Source organism: Mauremys mutica, chromosome 2 (genome assembly GCF_020497125.1).
Source record: "Mauremys mutica isolate MM-2020 ecotype Southern chromosome 2, ASM2049712v1, whole genome shotgun sequence".
NCBI classification, from domain to species: Eukaryota; Metazoa; Chordata; order Testudines; family Geoemydidae; genus Mauremys; species Mauremys mutica.
Genome location: NC_059073.1, coordinates 232,008,058 through 232,029,390, shown reverse-complemented (window position 1 = coordinate 232,029,390; position 21,333 = coordinate 232,008,058). Strand labels below are relative to the sequence as shown.

At 42.9% G+C, this 21,333-nt stretch overlaps 1 long non-coding RNA gene across 1 annotated transcript; it reads left to right on the top strand.

Moving 5' to 3' along the window:
- The first annotated feature begins 315 nt into the window (after nucleotides 1-315).
- Nucleotides 316-20,188, top strand: LOC123363029. The gene is made up of 3 exons (XR_006576683.1): nucleotides 316-377; nucleotides 13,825-13,891; nucleotides 20,065-20,188. It is a non-coding gene; the product is annotated as an uncharacterized LOC123363029 (long non-coding RNA).
- Nucleotides 20,189-21,333: the final 1,145 nt, after the last annotated feature.

Here is a 21,333-nt window from a genome sequence, read left to right as displayed (position 1 = left end):
CCTCTGTGTAGTAGGATAGCAGACAGAACCTTCAACTATCCCATTGAGTACAAGGGCCAGGGATAATCACTGCCCGCCCCTGCACTATATCTACAAGTACATTTCACAAAGACAGTCCCTGCCCCAGAGAGCTTTCAATCAAGGGTTTTCACTATATGCAACAGGTAAATAAATGGCGACTATGCCCTTCTTAAGGATAACCATTTCTTTTTAAAGACCTAATGGGAGTTCTCAGGAAAAACATGGTGTACTTTGAAATTAATTTCTTAGCAGCTGGAGAGAGTAACACTTGGACATCAAGAGGCACATCATGAGTCTACAGGGCATCAGAAGGGCAGTGTCAAACCACGCAGTTCCTGGACAGGATGGATGGGAAGGTGAGCAGGGCACAGGAGAGCATCACAATATGCCATGCCACTTATTCAAATCAAATCAAATCAGTACACCTGTTGGAATTCTAAATAAGTTTTAAAAATCATCAGGCCAAGGTGGTATTGAAAACTTGGTGTAAAATTGAACACTGTGGCCCAATTTTCAGAGATGATGAGCACTTGCAGTTCCATTGTCTTCAATAACAAATGTGGTGGACTGAGTTTCGTTCTATTTAGGCTTTCTTTGGCCCAAATTTGCTCTTGGTTATGCCAGCATAAATCTGAAGAAACTCCCTTGAAACTAAAGAGCAGAATTTGACCTAGGATCTTCAGATTTCAGTGTTCTGAGAAAGTCACAACATCTATGAGCAAAAGTGTCCATTCTGCATCGAGAGACATTTGAGGAGAAATGCAAATTAGGGGCCTGAACTTGTGCACTCTACCAGGAACAGTGCTTGCTACCATGAGTAGACCCATTACTTCTCAAACGCTAGATTGTGGCTGGGTGTCTGTGGGTTGCGCTGGAGATCAAAGGGGAGTAAGACCCCAAATCCCACCTCCCTGCATGACCATGTCAGACCTTTCATGTTGTCAGACCACAACAGGGGCTTCATAGCTATGTACATGTGGGTGTCCACCTGAAAATCAGGCCCAAAGTCTGTAGGGCTGTGCACCCCAAAACTGAAGGCCTCCAAAATCAGTGCCTAAATCTGAAATTTTGATTGCATAGGGTTCTTTGGAGAGATGGAAAATATCATCTTGTTCTGATTTAGACTCTGGATTTAAGTCATTGGCTTAGGGAGGAAGATTGTCTTTTTTGTCAATAACCATGCCCCAGTGTTGTGGAGTTTCTATTGTTAGTAAACTGGCCACATCACTTCCTACCATTATTTGAGGGTAAACTGAGTGTAGACAGAACCATACTCTTCCTAGATCCTTTCCTCTCATCTTTTCCCTCCCTCTCCCTATTTTCCCCTTCTCTTTTCCTTTCTGTTTCCATTCCTCTGTGTTTCTTGCTAGCCAACTTCCCTACTTCTCCATTTGCTCTCTCATCCATTATTTTCTTTCTTTCCTCCATTTCCACACAGATCACTCTTTGCCCTTTGTTCCCCGTCTTTCCTTATATGCTCTTTCCCTTTCCACTTGTGTTTCTATCCCTTCTTTCATTCTCCTGTCCTCTCCCTCTGGTTTCCCTCCCATATCCCTTCCATTTCCATTCTCTTCTGTCCATATCTCTTTTTCTTTGTTTGCTTTGCTTATTATAGCTGAACGTTTGCACTGATTTAAATAGCCTGTTTCAGGAGTAGCTACAGCTGGCAGGATGAACAATCCTCTATTCTGCTGAGCTGGGGGAAGTCAGGGGATTGACAGGAGGCAGAGCCTCTGGCATATTCTAATCTGGATTGGTGTGAACTGCAACAGCAACGACAGCAGCAGGGATGTAAAGGACAATGTTGGTACCATTTCACTGACAGTTTCCCCTGGGAACCCTCTTCTTCAGAAATGTAATAAACCCTGCCCATCTGCTATGATGGCTGAGAAGCCCCAGTTCCCCATAGGGCTCTCCCATGGCAGGAGCAAAGGGCAGGTGGACATAGGTAGCATGATTGCTGAATCTTTGAGGAAGGGAGAACCACTCCAGGATCAGATGGCATGTGTGTGTGGACAAGGTAAAGCATCCTTACCTCCAGAATCATACCTGGGTGGAGAGGGGTGAGACCTGCTACAATGACACCCCACCCCCAGCAATAATGGAAAAGGCTCAGGCATTGTTAGCCACAGGTGCATGGGGTAGAGAGCCTCTGAAGCATGTCTGCCTGTTTGGAGGGCACTAAGGAGAAACACCTGTGCCCTGAATGCTACAGCTGACTTGGAGGCTCAGAAGAAGCATGGGGAGGTGGGGGCTTTCCCAGACTGGTTACTGAAGCTCTCCTCTCCTGCTGTCTCCCTCTGTAGACACAGAAGCTCTTTGAATGGTCTGCCCAGCCCTGCTCAGCTGCCTTCCCCTTTCAGGGGGGTGGGTTAGGGTGATGGTCCCCTGACTGAGGTGGGGATGAAGGATTGTGGAGGTAGGACTGCATGATCTTGTCATTCCAACCTTTGGCTAGTTTCCCCCTGGAGTGGATTCTCTTGCCCCACAGCTTCAGCACCCACCTGTTGCTGCTACCACGAGGAAGCCATCAGATCTCCACTCAGCTGTCACAGTAGAGCCAAAGCCTATTCCTCCAGTGAATGGCTACCAGGCACTCCAACTCACTCTGCCCATTTTTATTATCACACCCATGCTGAGCAAGTACTAGGTTGGTGAAAACCTGACGATGACTGCCCATGAAGGAGAAGTATCACGGACCTTGACCACTAATGGAGTTAAACTTCAGTGGAAATAGCTTTTTTATTCAAATAGCATTTTACTTTAGCCATTGTCGTCATTTCCAAATACCAGGCCAAATAAAAGCAAAAGTATTATCATTCCTATAATTTGCAGTAAAATCTAAATATCTCCTTATTCCATGTCTAACCTACTACTGCTAAGCATATGGATGACCATACCAGGAATCTATCAGAACAATGGTTGCTCTAGTCCTGTCTCCTGGCTGCACCAGAGGCCAGTTGCAAATGCTTCACAGTAAGCTTGAAATTCTTCCATAATGGAAAATTATAAAATAAACTATCATGGGGAGAGTTCCTTTCTGAGCCCTAGTTATGCCCTGAAAATGAATTTAATCAAGAGTAGGTAATAGGAATATATCTACCATAATGAACTTCAAGACGTGAGCAGGCATTGTCAGGAGCGGAATTCCTGATATATGCTGGTTGTAATTGGAAATCTTTACGTTTTAGTTCCACCTGTCATTTTTCCAGTCCCAGTAATACTCTCTCTATATGACAATTACATTTGAGCCCCAAAACAAATCTAGTCCTCTTGACTGAAAAAAAAATTGCTTTGCCACAATTCAGAATCTATGTTAGGATATTCCGGGCCACATTTTAAAATATGACCTTATCAGGTCAAGCTGCATTTGTATGCATAGATTGAGTAACAGCGTGCCCATTTGTTTGCGGAGTTGTTACCCTGTTTATGAGCACAAATAAAGGTTCCTTTCCACTTGCTATCGAAGGAGACTTAGCCAGCCAGCCAGAGTTCCAGGTACACGATGCAGGTCTCAGGGTTTGATGGCAGAGTAAGTTTATCATTTTCTTTTTTAGAGTTTTAATAGCGAAATTATATTTGAAAACAATTAAGCCCAAACCAAAGGATACTGATGATCATGTAGACCTGACTAAATAACACTGGCTGTTTCATTTTCATCCACTTATCAGATATATTTACTTCTCAGATATTTCCTTAACTGGAATTGACTGTACTATAATTGCCTATTTCTTTGGTCCATTGGCTGTTAACCTTGAAGTGACTAGGGTAAAACTGGCGAGGCCTTCCCTGTCAGGCCTGACCTCTCACTATGCTGGAGAGGGTGCTGCCATGACAACCGCGACAGATGTCAGCTAAGCAATGTGCACCCTAGAAAGACTCCTGTATTGAGAAAATCGATCTTGTAATGGTACTACCGAGCACATTCACTGAACTGCCAAGTGTTCTAGGCTTAATCATTTATTTCATCCAGCAGAGAGAAGAAAACATAAAAGAAATGAAATGAATTTGACCTCTGTCTTGTGAGTGACTTTAGTGCTATGCTGAATTCAAGCAAGTGCCTCTTATGAATTTAAAAAAATTACATTAGGAATAACATTTTGAAGTGAAATGACTCTTGTAATGCCAACCCTCCAGAAACATGTTATTTCAAATGTCAGACACATAATAGTCATTTGCTATTTTCCGTGTGTGTCCAGAGGTTATCTCCACCTAGGGTGCATTTCAGGTAACTTATTATAAAGAAACTGCATATAAAGTATACAAAAATATTGCCTGATTTAGTTTTATTTTTCTATACTCCTTTGGTAAGGAAACCTCCTTCGTGACTACATTATAATACAGCTGTGCTGAGAAAACAATAAACAATGTTTCATATTGATGGCTTCTCTTCTTTTTCTATGTCTCGTAACTTTCCAATTGTAGGAACACCAATATAAAACATTCCCCTCCCCAATCCCGAGTGAAGTTTTTCTGGATGACAACTAATCCCCCAATGGAATAGAATGGTTTCCAGACACTGAGAGAGACTAGTCAGTCACTCCTTTCAATTGCATTTGGATTTTGCTTGCTGTGTATGCAAATGATTTTATGACCAAACCCTGTAACTCCATGGTAACATTTGCCAATATATCAATGTCATTCTGGAAACATTCTATATGTCTTTGACAAATAGCGAAAAACGAAAACCCCAGGATTTGATGTGCGCCTTCTCTTGGATGGGCCTGATGTTAGATTTCAGGGGTAACCCCCCCCCAACCTAAAGAGACTGGAAAAATCTCTAGGCTTAACTTGTCCTAAAAAAAATATCACTGAGGGTGATTATAATGAAAAGGATCTCTTAAGACTGTCAATGCAATATGTCTGTCTCTGTGCTGTGGGATATTTTATTGCATTTTTGCCCTCAAGTGAAGCTGACGGGAGCCAGGCTTGTAATTTAAATCAATAAGAACCCTTTACCATGGCCATAAAATACTTGGCTAAACCTTTGAAGTGGCCACAGTTGAATGCACAGTGAACACAGTATAAATGTTCCTTAAGATGTATTGTATTAGACCACTACTAAAACAGCATTCAAAGGAACGAGCGCCTAAGCACCTTTTGTGAATGATGGGAGAGCCTCCCAGCCTCTTTTGATCATTTACATTCACCGTTCACATTGCCATGTGAAGTTGCTATAAACAAGCACTCTTAATTGGCATATCACCCCTGCTGCAGATGTCACGCTTCCTTGTCAGGCGTTCTTGATATCTGCTTGACAGGTTTCCTGGGATCTGGATTAGGTTCTAAACCAATAATCCACATCTGATATGTTGTTATGTCAATTGCTCTTTTACATTTCAATGATGGCTGGGGAAATATAAGGCAAATGCAGTGTTCAGAACCGTTCCATACGGATGGCGTGTGGTGCTTAGTTACAAAGCTAATTTTGTACCAGGTGACAGAGATTTTAAAATGATCATCTCAATGAACTATAATGTTTCCCTGTTTATTGAGAGCTGATTTAGCCGGGATGTATTTTCGATGCATTTTGAGCCCGTTCCTCAGCTGGCATAGATCAGCACAGCTCCACTGATTTCAATGGAACAATGCTGATTTACACCAGCTGAGGATCAGGTACTTGCAGTCTTTACAATGTATCTTTTACAAATATATATCTGTACAACTTTTTTCTTTGTAAAATAACTAAATGAAAAAAACTCCCACAAAACCAGCCCCATTTAAAATAACACCAAGCATCTGAGTTTTTCAAAACAATAAAATCCAGGAAATTCAAAGTTACAGCTGACACTTCATCCTCACTACAAATAGCCCGGGTAAAAGAAGTAGAGTTTAAATGAATTTCCTGGCTTTTTGTTCCTTGGAATTATTTAAACATAGCTCCATGTATTTAACTTACTTTTGTAATGTAGTTTTTTTGAATAAATAAATGCATGGTCAAATGTGTATTAACCACAAGCTAAATTATGGGTCTCAGAACCACTGTCAGGGGGGCATGTGGGGTGGAGTGGAGGTGTAGCATTCTAGTGGCACTGTCACAAGTCTATTAGCCTGCATAATGGCTTGAGAGGCACTGGAGGACTAGGGCATTTAATACCATTTTAAAAAAGGAGTAATATGTGCCCTCTTCCCCAGGGGCAGTCTCCAGGCCATAAAAGAACCCTGGGTGGTTAGCCCCCCATCCCCTACCTGCCTAACCATACCCAATTTGGGGTATGCAATTCTACAGTCTGTGCTAGATGTCCCTCTTTGTGCTAAGATGGCCTGATCCTTTATTAATTGAAGCCAATGGGAGCCTTTTCATTGACTCCAGCGGGTGTTGGATCCAGCCCAGTGTTCACTCTCCTGAATGAATGTTCTAAGAAGGGAAAGGGCTTCTTTCCTGCCTCTCTAGCACATAGTCACAGGGGCAGTCACAGTCTGGCCTTATAGTATCCATAGTATGCCTTATTATTAGGTAACTGTTTTAGCAGGTGTGTTATATCCCCACTAGATTGTAATAGTTTGAGTTAACAACAACAAATATACTAGTTTTGGGCTGTTACAAGCTAGCCTATTGTATACAGCCACTGGTACTAGAGCCAGGCAAAACTTTTGTTGTGAAACCCCAGTCCAGAAGACATTTATCTGATTTGCCATTTTGTTATAAACTGTTTGCTGGGGTTCGCTCCTAGATAAGTTTAGAGGTAACCTATTTGGAAATAACATGTGTATCATAAACACTGAGAGCATGTAGTCATTTTTATGTGTGCTACACATGTGTATGGACTGTCATCTGAACCTTTCATGTTAGTTCATATATGAGTGAATCTCATATGTCAATGCAAACATAGGCCACTAATGTAGAATTCATGCTGATTGCATCTATTTTGTTTTCCATTGAAAACCACAGCACAGTCAGTGGTTTCATGGGATTTTTTTTTTACCCCAAATTAGGAAAAACTTGGTAACTTCAGATAAATTCCACTGTGAGACTTCTGGTTTTGTTCGTATGGGACATGCAGCAAAGCAGAAACTGGGGAAAAGTTGCTTTGCGTAAATGGTTGAAACTCATCACTGCATTTATGCACACACTTGCTCCTTAGTCTTTTTGCTCAGGGTGCCTAGTTTGCTCCAGTGGACTTTTTCTGGGTTCCCTAAAATTGAACCCTAGGTCACCCTGCCCCTTCACTCCTTGTAGCTTAAATAACTGTCCTGTCTACAAGAAGAGGTGGACCAGGCCTCTCTCTCTCTCCAGCCCTGTTCGGTGTAAGTTCAGGTACATTATGCCTTGGAGTGGGGACATAACTGATGGAAACCTCAGATTACTTAGATAGACTCTGATTCTAGAAAAAATAGGGCCAAATTCTTCTCCCTCTGGAGTAATAGAAGGCACAATTTGACCCAGAGTCTTAAATTCAGAGATATACAAGGCTAAACAATACGAAAGGGGAACAGTCAGCTAAAATAGAATAAAAAGTGATTTGTTTTACTGAAATACATATGAAGTTCATAGTTTATTCTACTTGAAATCTTGCTTACTAAAAAGAGAATATTAGTTACAAAGTATGATTGTGGATTACCGAACAAATCTATCTATTTCATGTTTATCACTGAGGATTTCATGCACCTCTTATACCATTAATCTAGGAAAACGTTACAAATATTCATCCAAAATTGTATGCATCTTTATCTTTCCCCATTTGTCTCTGTCTTATTCTGTATCCTCCTTGGATTGGGATGGCAAAGGAAGGCATTTCCTCGTTTGTTGTGGTTATATATTAGGTAATAGGACAGAGAGACAGATCTCAGGCTGTGGCCCTGTGAATCCCTCTGTGCAATTTCACAAATGAGTTGTCCTGGTGATCCCTGTTCAGAGAAACAGATTCTGCCACCCCCATGTTGATATGCTGGCACTTTAAGATTGAGGAGGGAGGTCTCCATGGTCATGCTATCCAGTTCCAGGTCTTTTTCTGCAAATGCAGACCCATCAAACAAATAGAATAACCACTGAGCAAGAGGAGAACCCAAGCTGCTAACTGTTTAGACCCCAGAACCAAGGCATTGAAGTGTGTGGGTGGGGCAAGGCTATCCTCTCTTTCAGACAGAAGTACAGGGATATAGTCCTAGGGCTGCTAGAATTTGTAGGCCTCCCAAGTGAGTCACAGTTGGGAGCGGCAGGGCTGTGTCCTTCCCTCATAATAGGGAGACTGTGGAGGGAGCCAGACTCTGAATCTGCCTGAGACAAGGAAACACTCTCTGTCTAATCAGAACTCTAACTCCCTAACAGTCTGGGCTCCTAGCAGGAACACTGGGGACCAGGAAACCCACTGTGAGGGGGCTGTTTCTCTTTATTTGAAGACTAATACAAGACCTTTTTTTCAGATTGCTTTTTTCTTTCTTTTCTTTACTTTGCCCCCTAGACCTCAGGGGGAGAATCTTGGTTACTGGGAGGACCATCTGACAGAAAGAAATCCCCAAGGCATAAGAATATAAGAACATAAGAACATAAGAATGGCCGTACCAGGTCAGACCAATGGTCCATCTAGCCCAGTATCTGTCTACCGACAGTGGCCAATGCCAGGTGCCCCAGAGAGAGTGAACCTAACAGGCAATGATCAAGTGATCTTTCTCCTGCCATCCATCTCCATCCTCTGCCGAACAGAGGCTAGGGACACCATTCTTTACCCGTCCTGGCTAATAGCCATTTATGGACTTAGCCACCATGAATTTATCCAGTTCCCTTTTAAACATTGTTATAGTCCTAGCCTTCACAACCTCCTCAGGTAAGGAGTTCCACAAGTTGACTGTGCGCTGCGTGAAGAAGAACTTCCTTTTATTTGTTTTAAACCTGCTGCCTATTAATTTCATTTGGTGACCCCTAGTTCTTGTATTATGGGAATAAGTAAATAACTTTTCCTTATCCACTTTCTCAACATCACTCATGATTTTATATACCTCTATCAGATCCCCCCTTAGTCTCCTCTTTTCCAAGCTGAAGAGTCCTAGCCTCTTTAATCTTTCCTCGTATGGGACCCTCTCCAAACCCCTAATCATTTTAGTTGCCCTTTTCTGAACCTTTTCTAGTGCTAGAATATCTTTTTTGAGGTGAGGAGACCACATCTGTACACAGTATTCAAGATGTGGGCGTACCATGGATTTATATAAGGGCAATAATATATTCTCAGTCTTATTCTCTATCCCCTTTTTAATGATTCCTAACATCCTGTTTGCTTTTTTGACCGCCTCTGCACACTGCATGGACATCTTCAGAGAACTATCCACGATGACTCCAAGATCTTTTTCCTTACTCGTTGTAGCTAATTTAGCCCCCATCATATTGTATGTATAGTTGGGGTTATTTTTTCCAATGTGCATTACTTTACATTTATCCACATTAAATTTCATTTGCCATTTTTGTTGCCCAATCACTTAGTTTTGTGAGATCTTTTTGATGTTCTTCACAATCTGCTTTGGTCTTAACTATCTTGAGCAGTTTAGTATCATCTGCAAACTTTGCCACCTCATTGTTTACCCCTTTCTCCAGATCATTTATGAATAAATTGAATAGGATTGGTCCTAGGACTGACCCTTGGGGAACACCACTAGTTACCCCTCTCCATTCTGAGAATTTACCATTTATTCCTACCCTTTGTTCCCTGTCTTTTAACCAGTTCTCAGTCCATGAAAGGACCTTCCCTTTTATCCCATGACAGCTTAATTTATGTAAGAGCCTTTGGTGAGGGACCTTGTCAAAGGCTTTCTGGAAATCTAAGTACACTATGTCCACTGGATCCCCCTTGTCCACATGTTCGTTGACCCCTTCAAAGAACTCTAATAGATTAGTAAGACACGATTTCCCTTTACAGAAACCATGTTGACTATTGCTCAACAGTTTGTGTTTTTCTATGTGTCTGACAATTTTATTTTTAACTATTGTTTCGACTAATTTGCCCGGTACCGACATTAGGCAGGGGTTATACAGGTTGTTCTAATCTGAAGAGTTCATGGCACGGCTGTCAAAGAATGGCAACTTGCTATGAGTAGTAACTTACTGTGAAAATAGTCCCATTGGACTGGATTGTGACCTTGTCTTACTTGATTGTACAAGGAATAAGGATCCTCTCCTGTTGCTTGAGTGAGTGAGATCTAATTGGTTCATGTCTCTGCAGAGGGGCATAGCCTCTGTTCCCCAGATGTTCTCTTCTGTCCCAATACAGCTGTGAGCAAAGGGGCAAAGAGGTATAAACAGTGGGCAGAACATTGGCTTTGTACCCTGTAACAACTTGGTCCAATCTCTCTCTCTGGATGGACACAAGTCTGTTGTGAGTGGACCTAACCTCTAGATCCCATGGGCTTCTAAACACCCCCCCTCAGTCTGGGCACTTGTTCTATCTGTGGGTCTCTTGGGCACACTCCCAGGTGAAGACCCCATATCTCACATCCTTCTTGGACTGTGGGATCCCATAGTCCAGCTGCCTTAGACCCTGGAACCAGTGCCCCAGCCCTACCAAGCCTCCAGTTGCTTAGACATGTTTCCCCAGAGTCCACCTGGTTATGGGAGCTCCGGTTTCTAGGTAAAGCCTTTAGAGACAAAGTGGCATAAAGCAAAGAACAGGGCCTCACTAGGAATTTCTTAACCATAGACACTTTACTCTTAACAAAGCACACTAGAGTGACAGCTTTTTGAAAAACAACAAATAGTCCTGAACATCCCCTCAAGCCTATCAACACCCCTCCTCCCCAATAAGTCCCAGTTTTGGTCAGCGTCCTTAGGCAAGGCAGTCCTTCCTGCCTTCTTTAGTCTGGTCTTCTTGCATATGCCAGTGGTCTGGCTTCTTGCTTCAAGAAACAGCCACCTTTTAAAACAGTCTCTCTTACCCTTGTGCCGATGTGCATAAATTGATGGAGTTCTGGGATCCATAGCCGGACCCCATTAGCTTCTCTGCAGAGTCATTCAAAAATCATTGGCCCTATCCATTGAAAAGCCATTGTTCCAAGAGGGAAAAGTCATTCAGTTTTGATGGCCCTTGGTGGTCTGCCGTAGCTTCTCAGACAAAGGCTGTGTACACACTACCACTTACTCTGGTATAATTACATCACTCATGTGAATAAGCCACCCTCCGAGCAACATAAGTTACATTGACCTAAGCACTGGTGTGGACAGAAGCTGTCCCACAGACAGAGCTACCTCCACTTGCCGGGGCTGGAATACCGGTAATTAAGTTGATCGGAGAGCTCTCTGCTTAGAGTGGCTACACTAGCAGTGCTGTATGGTTGCAGCTGCGATGCTGTAAGCTCTGTAGTGTAACCATAGCCATAGTCTGTCCACTCGGTGTCAAGCCCCTGCTACAAAATGGCTGCTCTAATCCACAAAGGCAGTTGCAGTACACCATGGAGATCATATTCTCAAATGAAAGTTACAGTACAAAGTAGAGCCCCTGAAACAAAATAGGATTCACAAAACAAAATGGAGTGCGTAATCTGACACAGATGTCTCCCCAATCTATCAGGCCCTCCCTACTTGCAGGCCAGAGCTGCTGACCAGGTGTGAGCAGAGAAATGAATTGGACCCTTTCAAGAGCTGCAGTAATTTCCTTCTCCCTCCCATCCTCCCCTCCCCATGAGGATGACGACAAATTCGGTCTTTCTTATGACCTTCTAATTGATGGAGTGACAAGCTATTTCTTTCTCAAGTGAGTCCTAATCCCCTCTTATGCCACATGTATGCAGGCTACTGTGATAAACGCCTACATCCTATGACACCTGGTCAGAACAATTATTAAGGTTGTTATCCTCTAGGTAGGGATTTCGTCTATGTCACGTGGGCAACTAAGCAATTCTGGATCCCTGGAGGAGTAGGATTCCTAACATGCAATATGATTTAAGGGAATCATGTGGTGTTCTGGAATTATGTGCATGTTTCTTGCATTAGGCAGCTTGGGTTTATGTACCTTTTTTCATATGTACAGCCAAATAGCAGCCTGTGGTAAGGATTCCATGGGCCACATTTTGAGAAGTCAGTGGGTATTTCAGCACTTCTCAGGATTTGCCCCATAGAAATTAGAGCTCAATTACCTAGTCCATCCTGTTGGCATTGAAGGATTGTTCCCTATGTGTGTTTTCCATTGCTATGTCCAGTCCAGTTGAGATGACAGGGTGTTCACCACTGTTCTTGTGAGAGTACTCCATACTTAGGCTGAATATCAAGCAGATCATCCTAGCTATATGTGCATAGCCCCTATCAATCTTATAAAGTATGGAAAGACTATATCATTATTTTGCACAGGGGGTACTTGGGCACAGAGAGACATCCTCAGAGATGTTTAGGCACCTAATTTCCATTGATTTCAATAGGAATTAGGTGCCTAAATACATCTGAGAATCTGGGCCTAAGTGACTTGCCAAGATCACACAGGAAATTTGTGGCAGAGTAGGGAATTGAAACCCATGTCTCTTGTAATCCAGGCAAGTACCCTAACCACTGAACTCTCCTTGCTTTCTCCTCCCTCTCCTATTACTCCTCGTTATACCCCCTTGCAACTCCACCAAAGAATTCCTCTCCTTCCTTATACCCTTCAAGTGCTAATAGACAATGATCACTGGTAATGAAATCGCTAAACGTTCAGGCCCTGATTCTTCATTACATTCAAGCACAGCTGAGGTCCTGCAGAGAGTGGTGGCTGCCAGGAGCTGACTATGGGTGCTTGATTCAGGATCGCCTGGCCCTGGTGCAAGTTAGGGCTCCACAGAGGCAGTGGAGATTGGGCATAGTGGAGCTTTGCTGTCCCATGCCTCCTCCCAGCCCATGCCTCACCCTAGGAATGGTCCTGACATGTCCCCTCCTTCCCTTTGCTGGGGATTGGAGTGGCAGCTGATGCAGGAAGTGGCTAGCCTGTCTCCGCTCGTTGTATGCCAGTGTGGGGAGTTGCTGCACAGGGGGAATTCTCCACTGTCTAGGTGCCTTAAGGTCACTTAGTGCTACTTATGCAATGTGGCCTTAGGGTTTGAGGACTTCAATAACTCAGACATAGGTTAGGGGTTTGTTACAGGAGTGGGTGGGTGAGATTCTGTGGCCTGCATTGTGCAGGAGGTCAGACTAGATGATCATAATGGTCCCTTCTGACCTTAAAGTCTATGAGTCTATGAGATAGGAGAATCTTGTTTGGGTTCAGCTGGCAGGCTTGGCTGGATTGCTGTGTAAATAGATATATGGTGAGTGAACCGATTGCTTCTGTGGACTGTGGGGTCGGCCATGCCATTAGGATCTATCATTCTGGCTGCAGATCCAGGAGACCCTGGACTGTGCAGGAGCATTGGTCTAAGGTCTGGGTGATCTGCCAGGGATAGTTTTAGATCAGGTAGAGTAAACAGTGCACAGGGTAGTATTCCTGTTTGCACTGCCAAAGATCCTGTGTTTCATGTGCAAAGCTCAACCTGCTATTTCCCCCCACCCCCTGCTGTCTCACAACAGACATCAGCTCTTTCTAAATAGGTGGTAAGTTTTCTTAGTGGGCAGAGTCTTAGTGGGCAGGACTACAGCCTGCTCCAGTGTCCTATTGCCTTTTCAGTGTCTAGTCTCTCTTTTAGGTGGTGACTGGCTGATCTTCAGGGAGCTATTCAGAGGACCTCTTCCCCACCATCTTCAGGTGGCCAGTCTGCAGGGTCATATTCCTGTAACCTACCTCCTTCTGGTAGTCTGGCTGGTCTGTTTCCTCCTCTGAGACTTTAGACCATCTCTAGTTATCATATCATATCATATCTTCTCTTTATTTGTCCTCTGTTGAAGTAATATGGGACTGATTCTTATCTCTTTTACAACAGGTCTAAACTAGTGAAGCTCCACTGGCTTCAGTGAAGTTACTCCCAATTCACCCTGGTGTGATTGAGGGTAAGGTCAAGCCCTATTTATTTGATTATCTTAATCTTTTCTTATAAATCAGTCCCTCTTGTCCCTTGTTTTGTTACTTCTTTCTGAACACACTCCAGTTTGTTGGCATTTTTCTGATACTGAGACGCCCAGCACCATCCATCTTAATATTTGAACGGAGGGGATGCATAAATGGTTATGCCTATACAGTTGGAAAGAAGCATAAACCTGATTGACAGCTGGTAAAAGGAAAAAAAAGAAAGACAAGGGTTAAAATATGGAGCAGGCTATCGCTTTCTTTTTCAGTTTGAGCACACGTGAGCATTATTCATGGTGCAGTCTCATAAGTGCCATCCCAGAAAGGGATTATTGCTTCCCGGATCCATGACTTGAGGATTCTGAGTATGCAACCCAAAATCATAGTTGATTTTTGTTTCCATATACTTTTGCTGGGGCAGGAGTGGCTTGGAGGTTCGGCTATTTATAGGGATAGTCTTATTTTTTCTACCTTTCAGTGTAAAGAAAAAGTCTTTGCTTATTTTATTTTATTTTGGCAACTGTATACATGCCCCCTTTGTTTTGTGGACGGTGCAGTTAATAAAGTTAATAAATATTGCATTACAAACTCATGTCTTGCTGTCCACAACTGCTTATAGGTATCTCCCTTTAAGTTTGGTGGAATAAATATTTCATCATTAATTTCACTTACAGGCAGTTTTTTTACCTCATAATATTCAAGGTGCAAATGTTCTTGTACAATTTGTTATTGTGCGCCTCCTAAATATGCTAAAAATGTAAGGGGCAAACCAGAATAACCTCTTGGGACGCTGTTAGATGGTGCATCACAGAATTATTTGAAAAATCAGTTGCTCGTGTCCATAAAAAATAAAGTTGAAATTATCTCATCTCAGCCATTCTTAGCAGTTGCCCTACAATGTTATTGATCCTGACTGCTCATCGCATGAGCAAACTATACAGTGCAGCAGGAGTGGCTTTCAGTTTTATGTATAAGTGCTGCAACTGATATTTTTAAAAGTTAATATAATATTTATTGGCACTTTTATAAGAGTTTATTAAATGTGTTAGTAGTGTTAAGGAATTGAAGATCAATGTGGCTTTGGGTTTATTTTAAGTGTATTTCATTTGATTTTACAACCTTCCTTCTGTGTCTCCCTTCCTCCCCCCTTGGTTCAGTTTGGCTGTCTATGTTTTTCAGAGCTGCTTCCTTTTTGGATCTGATTTTGGGCATTACTCATCTTACTTATTCCTTAAGTAGACCCATTCATGTCAAGGGGACAATTTGTGGGTTAAGGTACTACTCAATGTGAGTAAGGGGATTAGAATCTGCCCCTCAAATCAGGAACTACGGGGAAAAAAGCATGTAACTTGTTCTGTAGGGTAAGCGCCACCCCTCTTTATGGGCTAGCTGCTAGACTTTGCATTTTGAATAGCCTTGAACAAGGGGTGATGCATAACTGCACCATCACAGGAGTACCCCAGTGAGATATTGGGACTCAGAAACATAAACCTGAGCTACAGTGCCTCCCCTGTTTCCTTCAGGAAGAAGCATTTGCTTCTATCTTGTATTTGCAACAAATTACAGCACTTTCATTTGTTCTGGCTGGTATGTGTGGGTGGGGTCTAAGCTCCATGCTTTCCCACCCACCTCACTTGTAGAGGACTAACTGGCTGTATAGCACCTGAGTAGTCTGGGAAGTCAGTGCAGGGACATTTAGGGAGTTCTGACACCCTTTTAGGGTATGTCTGCACTTGTAGCTGGGGGCGTGATCAAGCTAGCAGGCTAAAAATAGAAGGTAGCAATGGCAGCACAAGCAGGGGGAGGGGCTAGCTCCCCTGAGGATGTGCCCTTTAGACACCCTCGGCACGTACTTGGGGCAGCTCGCCCATCTTACCATTTGCGCGGTCATGGCCACATTCTATTTTTAATGCACTAGCTCAATCAGAGCTAAGGTGAGTATGTCTCTTTGAACTGGGAATCACCCCTCCAGCTCCAAGTGCTTCCTGGAATTTGTTCCTGGTTGAACTAGAGCAGATCTTTTAGAAAAACTTCCAATCTTGATTTCAAAATTGCCAGAGATGGAGAATTCCCCCACGTGTGTTTCTTTGGTTTTATGGGCGGCTGTCTCCAGATTTACTCTAGGCCTGCTAATGATGGGCACAATCCTGCAAGGTGCGGAGCGCCTTCCACTCTCTCTGAAGGAAATGGGATCAGGGAAAACATAGACTCATAGACTTTAAGGCCAGAAGGGACCATCACAATCACTCTGACCTTCACCACTGTAGTTCAAACAAGCAAGTGACCCATGCCCTTGTGCTGCAGAGGAAGGTGACAAAGCCACAGGGCCTGACAATCTGACCCGAGGGAAAATTCTTTCCTGACTCCAAATATGATGATCATTTAGACCCTGACCATGTGGGTGAGACCCACCAGCCAGACTCCTGGCAAAGAATTCTCAGTAGTAACTCAGAGCCCTCCCCATCTAGTGTTGCACAACATCTCACAGCATCAGAGGCCCTGTCCCTGTGTTCAGTACCTAGCAGCATGAAGCCTTATTTCTGCAAGTGAAACAAGTCCTTTGTAGCAAATGGCACCATTCATTTCTGTTATTTAAAAGAAATGACATACGCATGCCTCTGATGTGGTCCTCACAATGGTCTTGATTCTGCAAAGTGCTGAGCAGTCTGTCCCCGAGCCAGCAAGTGCTTAACTTAAAGCACATGAAAAGTCCTAATGAACTTCAAGCACATGTTTAAGTGCTTCACTGGATTGGGGCCACAGTCCTCAGCATTTTGCAGGATCAGGCTCCATTGGGTCAATCCCACAGTTTGAATTTTGGATCCCCAGCTTCCCTCTATCCTAAAAAGTATAATGACCATCTCTACAGTGCTTCCAACCTTTGTGACGTAGGGAAATATTATGACCTCTCTGCAGTGGAGGAGGAAACTGAGGCACAGAGAGATTAATGATTTACTCAAGGTCAAAAAGCAAATAGGTGGTGGAGCCAGGAATATAATCCAGATCTTCTGAAATCCAGTCCAGTGCTCAGCCCCTTTGGTGCTCCTATGGTGCACGTCCACCTTTTGTTGGTCTGGCTGGCTAATGTCACAAGGCTAGAACTACGAATTTAAACCACATTTAAATTGCTATGCTAGTTGCACCTTTCTGCCTTACTTATTTTTGTTGTGTCTTTCATTTTTGCTATTTGCCCCATATTGTACAGGACAAGTGTCGCACAGCTAGTCAGCAGGCTTTTAATCTAATTTATGCATGTCTCTATTAAAATGTAAACTGCTTCCAACCCTCTTTGGAAAAAGCCTACTCCTTGAGCTGTAGTAAAGTCATGGTAATTTCCCCCAATTGCAACTCCCTGACTTTGTGTCTCAGCATCACATACAGCATAATTTATAAAAGTGTGAGCAACTGCAGAATTGTCCTCCTAATAGATTCTGAAGATTTCAATTTCCATTCTGCCACACAAGACTGAAAATCCACTTGTGCTCAGCTATCTGTATCTTTGCCTCATCCTCACACTGCATCAAAAATCAGGTTCAGGTGCAGGTTAAGAGCATGCATTTACCTCAGGAATATGGGACTTATTAAATATCTCTATACAATTAACATCACCATATCAATAAGAATGATCATTATGTCCTGTCAATCAGGTGCTGAATTTCGCTTCAGGGAAACAAAACAATTTAAATGATAGGAAATGCTCCCCTTCTTTTTTTTTACATGCTTCTTTTAAAATTGGATAATTATGTGGCTTTTCATTAGATCCCTCTAAGCGTAATAGATCACGATATTCACCCTTTGACCTTGGTGATGAATGTTTCTGGTGAAAACATGTGACAAGCAGTGCTCTAATGAGAATAAAATACTGACTAATGGGGAGTCTCACATAATGAAAGAACAAAGCAAGAAAGAAGCACAACTACTTTTAAGGTTGCAATGTAAAATCTGTTCATGAAGCAATTCTGATACAGATGCAAGAAGGAAGCCCTTTTTAATTTAATTTTAATAGACAGTAGCAACTAACTTTGGTATTGGATGCAGACACAAAGAAAAAAAAGACAAAGAGAATCTTTGTATTCTGAATCTATGGAAACATGCAAAGTATTCTCTTCAGATGATGTATATGCAAGTCGGTAGATAAGGGTCTGTCATTCCATTTTTTAAAAAAACCCTCAAAATAATACCTATTTAAATTTAAAATAACCATATTTTAAATTTTTTTTTTAGAGCAATGTAGAATGGCACTCAGTATGTTATTAAAAGATTCACTGGATCACATTATCCCCTGGCATAAGCCTCCTGCAGTGGAGTTATACCAGGGATAAATTTGATCCAATGTTTTATGTATCCAATGTTTTTTGATACAATTATTTTATTTTGACTATCAAGGAAGTTACATGCCCAAACCAGAACCTTTTTATTGATGCCCAAACATTGGTAGTTTGGATAAACTGGATCTTGGGTGCAAACTGCCCCTGATTTTGATTTTGCGACACCAAAACCAACTGAGATTTTTGAAACTCATGACTAAAATACAGTTTCTTTTGCCCACCTTTCTTAACTGGTCATATAGAACCTGATCCTGCTTGAGAAAGGACCGTGGAAGTGTTCTAGTTTATTAATTATGTTCCAATTTTATTTGTTTTTTATTTATATTAAGTGTTTTATTTTTGGGAAATGTTTGTGATTGTGAAGATTAAGGGATTATCATTTCTGGAAACTGAAATTCCATCTCTAGCCATGGTCCATGACAAGTCAGGTGCTTTCCAGTAATGACTGTGCAAAGATCACAAATTCCTTTTGTAACATCACGAATTTGCAAAATATTTCTTTAAAAATCAGTAAACTGCTAATCAATCCTCACACTTTTCACCTTGGGGCTGGGATTCATGTCTGGTCCAAGTGCAGATCTTCTCCAGAGCATATGTTAGAAAGGGTTTCTTGACTTTGGTTGAAGTCCTGTCCCCATAAAGTCAATGTTTATTTTGCCATAGACTTAACTGGAGCCTGACTTTCATTTTCTGGGCCAAATTCTCCTTTCAGTTACTCCACAAAGGTACTTTGTGGTCTAAACCCAAGGTTTAGGTGCCCAGGTACTGTTTTTAGGCACCACTGCAATCCACAAAACCCCTGCTCGGCTGCCATCTAACCCTGTAGGCGCCCGGCCTAGTGCCAAAGCTTTTGCAATAAAAGTTCCCTAGACATCCAAGTTTCTGCCACGGGAGGTGTCCGGGCACTTATTTCACATCTAAGCCCCAGCAGGATCCATGAACATGGGGAACATAGGCATTCTCCAGCCTGTCTTACCTGTGGGGCCTGATCCGGTAGACATGCTCAGAAGGTGCCTAGCTCCACACAAAGCAGCCGGAGTGGCAGGGGCAATGGGAAGGGTCCTGGGCTATAGAGTCATTCTCGCTCTTTCTCTGGCCCAATTAATACTTAAGTAAAGTCGAACAACTTCAACTGGAGAGCTTGAGGGAGACCCACAACAGAATATCCCATATAGTCCCTTGGTAAGAGTGCTCTTGCCCAGTTCAGTCCTTAAGTAGCTGCAAACATCTGGCTATATTGTGTTCCTTTTACAGTCCGGTCTGTGTAAGATGCATTGCACAGTTGCCCTACCACTGGAGTAGCCAGGGAAGGAAATGCACCTCAGCGAGGCATGTTTCCTTCAATGCTTCCCCCTTGTTCCAGGAGGCCAGCAATCTGCTATTGGCTCTTCCCAGCTGAAGGTTACTATCCTTTTCCTCCCAGGCTGGCTCAGCAGCACTGGCTGGCATATGGAGATGGAGCAAAGTTTCTCTCTGCTCTCCACCCCTTTCTTCCCATCTAATTGAAGGAGAGGAGAGGAAGAGAGAGCAGGCAGTGTGAATTTAATCCCCAGGCTCAGGCTGACTGTGAAGGAGGGGGTCTTACTTTCCTGACCTGTCTGTGTAGCCATGTAGGCTGGCCACAATCTGGCCCGCCCACTGGATTATTAGTATTTTGAATCATTCAAATGTTTGGTCTCTAAGACTCTAGTGACTGCTTCATCAGCCTTGAAAACAGCAGGAGGAAAAATGTGTGCTTACGTTAGACAGTGCTAATGAAGAAAGCTAATTTTGTTTCTCAGGCTGGTGGATCATTAAAACAAGATCATCTTATTGACTGTTTGTTACAGCTGTCAGAATTTGAAAGCGACATCGTGCAACTTGAACCTTCCAGCATCTGATGTGATCTCATAAAAGCAGACCAGAAGCAGAATAAAAAAGGAGCATCTTAAAAGAAAATTACCCTGAATACAATGGTTAGCATCAGAAGCAAGTAAATAAAAATCTGCTACATTTGTTTACAAATGTCATCTACATATCCAATGACCATCATTTAAGTTTAATAAAACAACCTTATTTTTTATTTAAACTCTTATGAATCCCTTTTTAAAAAAAGGAAGGCCCTGATCCTGCAAACACTTATCATAAGAATGGCCATACTGGATCAGACCAATGGTCCGTCTAGCCCAGGAGCCTGTAGTCCAACAGTGGCCAAATCCATGTGCTTCAGGGGGAATCAACAGAACAGGGCAAGTATCAAGTAATCCATCTTCTGTTGTCCACTCCCAGCTTCTGACACTCAGAGACTAGGGGACACTCACAGCATGGGGTTGCATCCCTGACCATCTTGGCTAATAGCCATTGATGGACCTGTCCTCCATGAACTTATCTAGTTCTTTTTTGAACCCCACTATAGTTTTGGCCTTTACAACATCCCCTGGCAACGAGTTCCACAGGTTACTGCTTTGTGTGAAGAAGTACTTCTGTTGGTGTCACTAGGCCTAAGTAAACCAAAGTTGTGACTGCAGGCCTGAGTGAACCAGAGGTCTTCCATGCTGTGAACTTTAACCAGCCTAAGATGCTAACAGACTGCAAGCAAAATGTGTAACTATCAGCTGTCTCAGCTTGCAGATGCAGGAGTTTGAAACAGCAAAAGCGGCGGGGAGGAGGGGGAGAGGGGGGAGGAAAATCTGTATGTGTTTGTGCTGTGAAGGCCATAGATAAGCTTGTGAATGGGAACTTTTCTAACACGCTGAAATGTAATGTTTAAAGTAACTGCTGTTGGGAAGGGAGGGGTGAGGGGGAAAACCAAACAAAAGGCTTACACAAACAAGGGGGGTATAAATGCTGGGACCCCGCCTGCGCGCGGGTGTGCAGGATTTGAGAATGCTTTTTCTCCCTGGCACCTTATTTGGGCTCAAATAAACGTGGTTTTGCTTCTCCACCCTGGTGTGTTAATTAGTGCAACGCACACCGGGCAACGAACCCCTGCTGTTGCTCCGCCTCGGGCCCTTTGAGCTGGCAACACTTCCTTTTTTTTTTTTACCTGATGTCTATTAATTTCATTTATACTCTGTTGCATAAGGCCAAGGCATTCAGGGTAGTGCAACTAACTGAAA